The sequence below is a fragment of the Pan paniscus genome, chromosome 10, assembly GCF_029289425.2.
Source record: "Pan paniscus chromosome 10, NHGRI_mPanPan1-v2.0_pri, whole genome shotgun sequence".
NCBI lineage: Eukaryota > Metazoa > Chordata > Mammalia > Primates > Hominidae > Pan > Pan paniscus.
Genome location: NC_073259.2, coordinates 22,597,766 through 22,607,033, shown reverse-complemented (window position 1 = coordinate 22,607,033; position 9,268 = coordinate 22,597,766).

Genomic DNA, 9,268 nt, shown 5'->3' with positions numbered 1-9,268 from the left:
ATAAAACATGTTAATAGGACCTAAAACCCTATAAATGACACATCATGTATCTGTTTACCAGATACATTTATATCTATTGCAGAGACTGGAGTTAGAACTGGATAGGTGGAGAGGGCATAAAGCTATACACCTCAATGGAAGGAAAATAACATTATCTGAACCGCTTTCCAAAATGAGAAAAAAAAATCTACAAACAAGACTCACATGAGATATTCCTGCAGAATATTACCATGATATTTAGCCTTCTGTAATGTAACTTATAACAAAACAGTAAGTGGTTTCTAACATTTGTGACAGATGGTTACTTGAACTACCAAAGTTTGTTATGTTATACATTAATTACTGTAAAAGATGTATGACTAAATGGTACAACTCAGACATTCCACACTTCCATACACATATTCATATTTTGACCCTTAGCCCAAAGTCAAATCAGATCATTAAGAGATTTGTATAATTTCTAGTGTACTAGGAGTTATTTTCTTCCTTTCAATTAGCAGAGCTACCCATGACATTTTGGATGAAAACCTCTGTACTAGAGAAGTAAGTATAACATAAGTAGCTAAATTGGTTTGCATAAGGATGCTGCATCTCTAGAAGTGAATTTCATTCTAGAAGTTTTAGTATTACTAGGCAGATATGAGTTAAAAATCTGATTCTAATCGAGACCATCCTGGCTAACACAGTGAAAACCCTTCTCTACTAAAAATACAAAAAATTAGCCTGGCGTGGTGGTGGGTGCCTGTAGTCCCAGCTACTCTGGAGGCTGAGGCAGGAGAATGGCGCGAACCCGGGAGGTGGAGCTTGCAGTGAGCCGAGATCGCGCCACTGCACTCCAGCCTGGACGACAGAGCGAGACTCTGTCTCCAAAAAAAAAAAAAAAAAAATTTGATTCTAGGCCAAGCAGCTAAGAGGAGTTGGGCATTTTATTTTGTCTAACATTTCATTTTGCACACTGGTATATACTACCTACTTCATAGTTATGAGTAAGTGAACAAATGCCTGCCAGTCATGGAAAGTATAGCTGCTGGCACACAGTGAGAATTTAGTTGATATAAGTCATTTTTTATTCTTTGTCATTATAACATAATTATAGTTATTCAGAGATACCTACACATTTAATACACATTTAATTGGCTTATTTGTCCTCTATTATATAATCTATTTAATATCTATAAAATACCCAAGACCTGGTAGACACACCAAAATACAGAAGTATTAATGTAATACATGTAAATTCTCAACTTTCTCTCCCTTTAAAAAAATAGAATCTCAAGAAATTCTTAGAAGTTGTGGATTAGATTGAATGAGCTAGCAGTTGAATTATTTCAAACCCTTATGCATATTTAAAACCAATGGACCAGTTAATTATTGTATTGCAGCCAAATTTACTAAGTTTCTTTTCAAATGACTGATTTCATGTGTGAATTTTTTAATTAAAAAATAATTAGGGAAAATTCAGTTAAAATAGAAATCTCTCAAATGCATTCAGATATCCAAACCAAAGCAGTGAAGCCTATAGATTATGCACACTGATTTTGATATCAGACAGACCTGGTTTGAATCACAATTTCATAACAAATGAACTGGTGATTTTGGAAAAGGAAAATTTATGTTGATTTCTTCTGCTGTAAAACAGGGATAATACTGGGACAACCTCTTATCCCCGTATTGCTTAGCATATCTCAGCTCATATTAAGTGTTCAATAAATATTATTTATTGTTGTTGCTATTGCTATTGTTATGTGTGTGATACATTAATCTACCTAAAAAGAAGATTGATTGCGTTAATATATCAGAACTATATTTAAATTAAATTTAAATCAACTTAAAATATTTCTTATCTGCTTTCAGTTATTCCTTGATATCTATTTATGGAGAATTGCTTGCGGGACACATGTGGATACCAAAATTAGTGGATGCTCAAGTCCAGTAGAAGAAATGGAGTACTATTTCCATATAATCTATGCATATCCTCCCTTACACTTTAAATCATGTCTTGATTATTTATAATAGCAAATATAATGTAAATGTGCTATAAATAGTTATTATTCTGTACTTTTTGTGTGTACTTTTAAAATTGACTTATTTTTAATTTTCTTTAAATACTTTTGATTTGCAGTTGGTTGAATCTGAGGCTATGAAAGCTACAGACGTACTCAGAAATACACTATCTTTATGATGTCTTTTAATTTTCATAGTGTACTTTGAATACACCATTACATCTGCTTTGAATATATTTTTATAGAATTATGACCTTTGAACTGTTGGACATTTCTTATTTTCTTGATTTGACAAGTTCAGTGTTAACAGAATGCCTGATCAGGTTTCAGTTTTAAAAGCCATCTCTTCAGGTAAGTTTTCTCAGACTATTACATTCAAAATAACAATTTATTTTGCACTTATTTATTGTCTACTCCAACAGATTATAAACCCCATAAAGAAAGGGACAAATTTTGTTCACTAATATGTTTACAGAACTTAGTTACCTGGCATTCAGTATAATAAATACTTTTTTGTGGAATGAATAAATGAGGTAATCATATATAATAGACTTGTAGTTAATAGAAAAGGGGCTCACAAAAGACAGAATTTTTACCTATACACATTTTTTTTGGGTTATGCTGCTACCTTGACTTTTAAGAAGATACACATTTTCTTCTGATGAAACTTATGAAAAAGAGCTAGTCAAAATTTTGTTATGAAAATATATCATATACATTTAAAAGGGAGAAAAATATTCACAATGCCATACCACCATCTAGGGTTAATAATAGCTAATAACATTTATTGTGCACTTGCTTAGTGCCAAGTCCTGTGCTAAGCATATCATTCACATAGTTATTCTATTTTATGTTCCATAAAACTGTAAGGTACAGGCTATTATCATCATCTTTTAGATGAGAAAACTGGGATACAAATGGAGTAAGTAAATTTTCAAAGCTACATAATTAAAGTGGTAAGACAAGATTTCAAACTTAGAATATTTACAAACCTTAGCCTTTAACCCTATATTATGATGTTAAAATATTTTTGCCTATTTCATACATTTGCAGACTTCCTTGCAGTTTATTTTCGAAGCTATGTAGTTCCTTATAATAACAATTCTGAGCATTCCCTTCTGAATTATATATCCTTCAACACTGCATTTTTAAATTGATACTTTTTAACAATTCCTCTTTTTGCAGGACACTGAGATTATTTCCTCTTTTGAGAACTGTAGTGAGGCATTGGTTAGTTTATCAGGGTAGTATGATTGAAGCAAAGCCATTCGCTATATTAAAAGAGTATGAGCATTTTAAAAAATCTCGGTTTTTGTTGCCAAATATTTTTGAAATGTATACGTTTTACCTCTGGGATCATTGTTTAAAGTACCTATTTTATATGCCTTTGGTAGTCTTTTGGCATAAATATTTTTCATAAATCATAGTTCCAAAAGTGAAAAATAGTGTCTCAATATTTTAGTTTTTATGTTTAACATGGTTTTTATACCTTTACTGTTTTTCAAATTGTTCTTTTTTAAATTGCCTGTTTCAATCCTTTCCCAACAGTTTTTCTTTCACAGTTACTTGTTTTCAATTTTATTTATGACAGTAGTATTTCTCCATCATACAGATTAAATTTTTTAAATTCTAGCCCAATTGTGGATTTTACTTTTGTTTACTATATTTGGTGATATGCAGAAAATGTAGCTCATTTTTTTATGTTATTTCGGTACTTAAAAGTTCTTCTCTAGGACAAAATCTATTCTACTTTTATTTATGTCTAATATATTTAATTATTCAAATATAAAATCTAGTACAAATGTATAATTATTGCAATTAATTATTTGTTACATCATCATGTATTGACATATGTATATTCCCTAAGAGATTTTAATGATATCATTTTTATTTGGACAGTTTTATGTATGTGGTTTCTTGCTTCTGGGCTGCTTATTTTGTTCTTTTGATCTTTATGTCAATTCTTTATTAATAGTCCCTTCTTATTATCACTACAGTTTTATATAATCTACTATCTAGTAGGCAATGTCTTTTATTTGTACTTTCTTTCCAGAATGCTAATAGCCTCATTAATTTTCCAGATGTGCTCTAGAATTATTTTGCCAAGGTCCAAATAATCTCTACTAGGGTTTTAATTAGAATTGTATTCAATATGTTCTTCAATGAAGAATAATTGACACCTCTGAAATATTTGGAATTCTTTGGTGTCTTTTTGTCAGATTATATAGTTTTATTCATATTGCTTTTAATCATATCTTACAATATTGGTTCTATGTATCTTATGCTGACTTGTATTTTTAAGACATAAACTGGAACCAAACATAAGCAGTGGTAAAACTCATAAAATTTCATAACTATAGATATTACATCTTAATCATGGAAATGATGCCACTCAGAATTTAGTTAAATGTCAGTTTATCTATATGGTAGATCACACATAAACACTTTTGCCTCCACCAACACCAATCCCACCCACATACATTGGATTGAACCCAAGTTTATACAACAACTCATCTGCTTCTTCACTATTTCAAATCCCCATGGAAACAGGCAGGGTATCAATTTTAAACAATAACCCATAAGTGTGAGTTTTGTCACGCCAAAATGTGGCATAAGATATGAAAAGTGGTTTGAATCCTAGCCTTGTATTTACTAGACTGCCCTTCATAAAGTTATTTAATATCTGTAATTTAATTTTGCTCATCAGTCAAAGCAGAAAAGTAATAAATCTTAAGTCATAGGATTGTGGTAAAGATTAAATGAGGTAATATTTGATTAAAAAAAAATGTCTGGAGTATAGCAAATGTTTGATGCAGATTGGATGTCATTACCTAAATGTGGGTACTTAGGTGAGGAGAAAGAGACACAAAGCATATGATACCTTTCTTTTAAATCAAAATTCTAAAGGCTAGGCTAACCGAACATGCAAATTGCTGTCAAAAAAAAAAAAAAGACACCCAGTATATAGCATCCTTTTGCAATAAGTTCTTTTAAGAACATAACAAATAATGCTATCAACATGAAAAGATAATATGGAGAATTTTGCACTGAGGACTATTTCCTAGCTGTCTCCTCCTGTTTGATTAACTATTAACTTTAAGTCAGTGAGAACCTTTGACTATCAAAGATCCATAGGCATGGAAATACTCAAGTCGAAGAGAAAATTATAACTCAAAGTAGTCATATAGTTTTTCCAGCCCTTGTCTAATTTTATAGATAAGGAGTGGAATCTTGGAATAGAATTCTCTGAACTTCTTAGATAACTATCATATTTAGGAAAAGACTTAAATTTAAACTTAAAAATTCAGCATATGCCTGCTATGTATATAGATATATATATACATATTTATATTTGCAAGTAGTATATATGTATAACTGTACTAATAAAATATCCATATTATAAAACATAAGCATAATGCTGTTTAAAAAACAAATAAAATAATATTTTTACATGACTTTCAAATCCTAATGCTTCACGGGTATTGTTAGTTGATAACTCATAGCAAAATATGTTCTTAGAGTGAGGTTGACTGTTACTGATATGGGATTCAAATGCATATTTCAAATAGACTCCCTGTTATGTATAAAAGAATTTATTTAAGTTTTTTGATTACATCATTTTTTTTCTTCTGGTTTTTCCTTTTAATCTCTTAATGTAGAAGATAGGGAACTCACATTCAAAGTAGAGGCATGTTCGTTCTGCATTCTGCATTTTTTTATTATTCTCTTTTGCATACATATTTAGTATTACCTCATTTGTATATTGTCTTGGTAAAGATTTTCTCCAGGCATGTTTGTATTTTGTGAAATTTTATTAATTAAAACTAGGTGCTATAAACCACAAATTTAAATCAGCACAAACAAACTGTGATTAGTTGAAATATGTGAAAAGTGAACTGAAGAATGAAGGCCCCTGATAACCTCTGCCCCCAAATGTGGAGTACCCCCACTCTTCCCTCAAGTACTCTACACCATGTCTGACATCCTAGCCAAATGTGGTTTCCAGTGCCATTCCTTATGTTGAATATTAGGAATGCTAAATGTTTTTCTTATTTAATTAGTTAAAAATCAATTTGAGCTGATAAGAGAAGTTTTCCTATTTCCTATCCAATTCCTAATAAATCCTTGCATATCCCACAATGCTAAAAATCGATTGTCTATTTACATTAGGCCATTCTCCATAACATTAAAGTTTTTAAGTTTTATAATTTGTATTAAGATTTAGAAGTTAAGAAATTCTAGCTACTAGGGACATACCTCCACTCAAGACCTCTGTGTGTCTGACTAGCGAAGGAAACGTGTGGCAGATGGGTGCAGAGATCCCACATTCTGCCCTTCTTCCAGAAGCTTTTCTCACCTCCAAATCTTTTTCTCTATTAAAATATATTCAAATATAATTAGTGTAACATTAACATGGAGGAAATTTTGTAATTGCCAGTTGTTCTGTAGCCATGGTTACATCAAAGATTTATAGCAAGTAACTCCCGGCTGGGCACGAACAAGCAGTTAGCAGGAACAGCAGTAAGAAAATGTTTGTGTGCACGTGCAGGTGTGCTGACGTGAATGTTTGCCAAAAAAAAAAAAAAAAAAAAGAAAAGAAAAAAAGAAAGAGAATATTCAGTGACATTTAAGGTGCTAATATCTGGAAGTCAACCTTTAATTTGACAGCTTTTAGTGCTAGTTAATTTCATTCATCCAGGCGAGGTGTAGGAAATTTGCAGCACCTTTAAATTATCACGTTTTTCCACACTGCCTCGGGCCTATGTGGAATACCTGAACCATACTTTTTTTTTACCTTTTTTTTTTCAGGTCAGTTGAAGTAAAACTTTCATTCCCTTTCTCAGACAATTAATCTTTAGCTAATTGAAGCAGGGATGCTGCAGGATGGGTTTCAGTGGGGCCTGTAAATCTCATTTAGCAAAGTGAATTCAAGGCACATGCTGCACCTAATGATGTGACAGGTGGACTGCACCGCAAGACAGCAGCCTCGGAAAAGTTGATTCTCATTAGACCCGCAGAGTCCTGCAGTCAGTTTTCTGATGGCTGAAGAACACTAATCGCATCTGTTTGCTACTGGGGTGGGTGGGGGGAAGCAGGGAAGTTGAAAGGGGGAATGTGAAGGGAAGAAAATAAGAGGAAGGGGCAAAATTATCTTCTATTCTTTCGCGAGTTAATATACTTGACTCCTGCCCAAACACCAGCAGGTCTACCTCCCACCAAGCGATCAGCCTCCGTTCTGCTGACTCCAACAGGGTGCACCCTTTCTCTAATTAACTAAAATGGCTATGGAAAGCAAAGGAGGCCTTGTGTTGGGTGAACCAATTATTTTGAAGGGTATTAAGTCATCAGATTTACTTTTATCTTGATTGCATTGTGGAAATCGTGCATAATTAATGGTGGGAGCTTATTAGGAAAATGATTAGGCAAATTACACAGGTGTCGGATGCATTTTTTATGATAAATTTGCTAGAACAATCCTGCAATTCCATCTGTTCAGCTCACATCAGAATGTCACTCTGAAGAAATTAATGGTGCAGAGTTATACAAAGTTACTACAAGCTTTGGTTGCAGATTTAGGTAAGCTATGTATAAATATATAAATATATAAAAATATATATAATTATATAGCAATTACTAACAAGTTTTTGATGGTACAGCTCAATAAATTTCTTATTTAATCCTGAAAGTAAATGATATTCAGATGGAAACAGAGAAGTAGAGCAAATGTAAACCTCATCTCATCATTTTGATGTGTATGTAAATAAAAATAATCACAAGCTATAATAGCTCTTTCCTTTATGTAATGACTGCAGAAGAGACACCAGCTCACTAGCAGCATGAATACTTGTTTTGTCCCAAAATGTCCAATCTTACCTGCAGCTGTTCTCATTTTCAATTTTCTTTCAGTTTTAAATGTAATCACCTTAAGAGTCGCAGTTTATCCGAAGCCTTTTTATAAGCAGTGTATATAGTATATCCCTATAAACCAATTATTTACTGTCTGAGAAACCAACTTCCTTTTTGAATGCCAGAAGAAAGTCAGATGGGAGACTTGATAGGAGCTTCCATTCTACCTGATCATTTATCAGCTGGGATCAAATCATGCTTATTCTCTCTATGTATGATCAAGTTATGTCATGTGTTAATATTCTCCAAAAACTTTCTGATATCACAACCTGATGTAAATCTCTGATCTGAAATATCTGCTCTTACATATCAGAGCAATATACTTCACGGTGTCTTTTAAAAAATGTCAGACCTAGTTCTGTTGTCTTATCACAAAAAAAGTAGTTAATTCTTAGTAGCATTCAAAATACCTTCATACATCAAAGCCATCAGAAAATGTTTATAGTTTAAATTATTAGAGTACTGCTCTAAAATAGCAAATCACCCCTCCTTTTGTATAGCATCCTGGAAAGAACCATTATCATCTTATGGTCTTTGGGCTCTTCAAATTCCAAAGCAAATTAGAACATTAATGAGCATTGACGTAGTAGATATACTCACCGTGACATTCACCAAAGCAGCATTTTTGACTAAAGCATTTTACAAAGAGAAGATATGAGGTAATCCAGGCCAAGAAAAAGATCCAACTTCCATACTTCATATGTATTTTATTTAAGCTGCATATTCTCAACCAACTGAAGCCCAGTTGTCTGTTTTTCCTACAAAACTCTCAAACTCAACAAGATAAAAACTGAATTCATTATGACTACTTCCAAAATAGTTCCCATATGAATATATGCAAAACTTTAGCAAATGCTATTATATCCCCCACCTTATTAACCAGGCTTGAAATTTTAAAAACATATCTTTCCTCGGTCTCAAGTCCAATGTCCAATTTACCACAAAGTCCAGTCATTTCTACCTCTAGAATATCTTCCCCTATCATCGATACTACCTCAGTTTGGAATTCATTGTTTCCCTCTTGTGTTAATTTGATGCCTTCAAAATTGTCTTTTTATTACTTAGCACTTTATACCACTACTGAAATTATTTTCTAATACTCTACCATTCAATATTTCCACATTGCTTATAAGATAAAAATTCATCTTTCTTGGAATAAAGGCCTTTCATGATCTGATGCTTTGCCTAGTTATTTTTTGCCACTCCCCTACAATCATCTTGAACTACCTGTGGTTCACTGAGTATGCCATGCATTTTAATGCTTCTTCGCTTGTGCAAGTGTTACTGCCTCTGCAAGGAGAGCTCATTCTTAATATTCTTAATATTCTTCCTCAAGTCTCTGAATAGTGCCACATCTT